General features: G+C 53.6%; 1 protein-coding gene across 2 annotated transcripts in view; it reads left to right on the top strand.

Moving 5' to 3' along the window:
- Positions 1-2,879, top strand: part of GUK1 (guanylate kinase 1) — a 27,912-nt gene that overhangs the window by 636 nt on the left and 24,397 nt on the right. Inside the window, exon 2 of one of the 2 annotated variants that reach the window (XM_025211613.1) lies at positions 360-646. The exons of the other annotated variant lie outside the window; for it this stretch is intronic. The gene's annotated coding sequence lies outside the window, so the exon portion shown is untranslated. The remainder of the gene's footprint in view (positions 1-359; positions 647-2,879) is intronic. 2 annotated transcript variants of the gene reach the window in all.

The following is a 2,879-nucleotide window of genomic DNA, read 5'->3' as shown; positions in this document are numbered from 1 at the left end:
CCGGCGCGGGCGGCCCCCGGCAGGAAGCCCAGCTGCTGTTCGCTGCACGCGGCGGAAACCCAGCAGCAATCGGAGGCTGCCGCGGCGAGCGAGGGAAGCGGCGGGGAGGCGCCTGCGTGGCCTCAGCTCTGCAAAAATAGCTTCACGGCGTCTTTTAATTTCCAAAGATGGGGACTTTGGTTTGCATCTCATCTGGAAGGCAGCAGTTAGCGCACGTCGTACCTCTCGCCCCGGGACGAGGGGGGACGTCTCTGGTGGTTTAGGGGGCAAATGGGTCTTGCTGCAGGGGAGATGCTACTCCGTAAAGCTCAGGCCCTTCTTCACCTTGATTAAAAGTGAAACCACCGGACTCTGTTTAGCGCTGCGCAAAGGTCGTCTGTCTTGGGTTCCTCGTCCTTCAAGCAGTGAGAAATGTATTGGATCCAACCTATAGAAAAACACATGTGGCTGGCCTGGTTTAGTCGGGGATGACCCTGCCTTGAGCCTGGACCAGACGGCCTCCGAGGGTCCCTTCCAGCCCTCCTTTCCTGTAGCTGGTCAGATGCCTCTCTCCCCTCCAGAGCACACCTGAGCAGCCTCCTTCCTTTGATGGCATTTGCATTTGTGCTTGTCTGAGAACAGCTGGAGCTGCTTAATTATTTACCAGGTGAGGTATCTGAATGGCGAGCTCTATCCTAACATGTGTCCTCTATCAAGGACTCGATGATCTATTGAGGTCCCTTCCGACCCTAACATCTATGAATATATGTGCTTCAAAGATGGGTCCCTTGGCACGAGTCGGTGTTTAGAGACCAACATGTTTGGGGCTGCCGGGTTTTTATCCAGCGACAGCAAACGGTGACTGTTTGTGTCGTCTGTGTGCAAACTCTGCAGGTGTGTTTGAGTGCACCCCCGAAACATGCAGGCAGCTCAGTGCAGGGACAGAACAGCTCATCCCACCACCTCCTCCATCTCGGCTCTCCTCAGCCAAAGCGAGCGCCCTTTGCATTGTGACCCTCCAGAAAACTTTTTCTTCCCTTTCTGCAGTGACTCAGCCCCTCCAGCTGCTGCCTGCCTTGGAGAGCCCACGGAGCCACTCCCTGCTCCTGTTGGTTTAGCAGGGCAGGGAGAGCAGTGGCTGAGTGGTTAGTTTTGCTGTTCTTTGGCAGTACCGAGGCAATCAGTGCTGCTACCCCTGCTCCACATGCATCCACTATGGAAAAGGGCCTGTGGGAATGCACTTGTTACACCCAGGATGACTCCAGAGAAGTACAAGAGAAGCTGAAGCAAGTTCCTCTGAACTCTGCACCGGTTTTTTGGGGGTATTATCAATCGGGCAATGTTACCAAGAGCAGCTACATGCAGCAGAGAATGCACAGACGTGCTCACTCCCTCCTCCTGGTGAGGACTTGAGCCCTGCAGAACCTGCCCACACTCCCACACGTGTTCCTTCGTGTGGAGGAGTTTATACGCTTCAGATTCAAATTTCTGTATTCCCACCCATTCCTCTGAGATAAGGGTCTCGTGGCCACTTGCGAGTAGGGAGCAGGGAAACCGAGCCATGACCTGTGACCGCCTTATTAGCATTGGGCGTGATCATCACTGCATCTCAACTCCCTTCAAGCTGCCCTTCCTAATCTGCTTCTCTCGTGTGCTAATCCCGATTCAGGCTGAACCACTTCTGGGATCGCAGTATCTGCGAGGAGGAATGGGGTGACACACCCAGCACAGGAAAAAGGGGTGAGGGGAGTCCAGGACTCCCCAGCATACTGAGGTTGCCCCGGGACTCTTGCTCACGCTGGAAACCAGGTCTGGAGCAGGATGCTACTTCATTTTGGAAGTTGAGTGGAGTTGGGTGGCCAGGCTTTATTGACTCGGCACCAGGGCTGAGCTCTCTGCTGTCACAGTGTAGATGGACACACAACGTGCTGGGGTTATTTGACCCCTGCAGTCTTTCCTGCCCAGTGATCTCACAAGGTCTCTTCCAGCCCTAAACTTCTGTGAATCTGTGACCCTTTGTCTCGGGCGGTCTCTGCAGGTCCCCATCCATTTTGAGCTAGCAGCGGTAGGTAGAAGGGCAGGCAGGGGACTACACTGGCCTTTGCTTGTGGGTGTATCAGGTGTTTTTCTATTGCACTGAACTGTATTCAGATGTTTTCTCAGAGCTTTCCTCTTGGCTTTTTTTCTTTCTTTCCCATGTCTGGCTTGGCACGGGGCTGATTGAATGAGAGGGGGAGCTGAGGGTCAAGGCCAAGGAGGGGATTGCCTGGATGGGGTTGGGATTGCCTATGTATATGAGGAAGGAAGGGTGTTGATCATCTGTTAAATGCTTGTCCTGAATGGCCACATATAACAATGAAGTATCTGGGTATCCAAACCAGACCTGCCAAAGATTTGCATTTTTTCTGTGCCCAAACGTCTTCATTTCCCTTCATCTCTGCCGTTTGTAAGGCAGACAAGCCCCGAGAAACTAGAACAGTGCAGCACTGGTGTGGCACTCACGGAATCAGTGAAATGCAGGGTAGTAGACATGTCTCAAAGCATGGCTATGGTGGACCCATACGGAGGCAGCGTGCTTTCAGCCAGGTGCAGTGGGAACCAGTGCTTGGTTCCTGTGGTCTACCTCTTGGTCAATGATGGGGACTGGCAAGTAAGGAATGAATCGTAGGAACCATGTCCCTGCAGTTCCCCTTTGGTCGTTCTGGATGATTTTCCCCTCTCTAAAAAGATCTGCTCTAGTGCAAGCAGGAGTAAATTCAGAGTGGACTTGCTGCCCACAGATGACTGATCAGGCTAAATCAGTGGTACCCATCTTTCCTCTCCTGCCCCCACCATGGGCCGGATGGGAGGTGCCTGGTCCATCCGCAGGCTGGATCCAGCCATGTATTTGGGGGGGGGGG

Source organism: Alligator sinensis, unplaced genomic scaffold (assembly GCF_000455745.1).
Source record: "Alligator sinensis unplaced genomic scaffold, ASM45574v1 scaffold1398_1, whole genome shotgun sequence".
In the NCBI taxonomy this organism is placed as follows: domain Eukaryota; kingdom Metazoa; phylum Chordata; order Crocodylia; family Alligatoridae; genus Alligator; species Alligator sinensis.
This window is presented reverse-complemented; position numbering and strand designations above follow the sequence as displayed.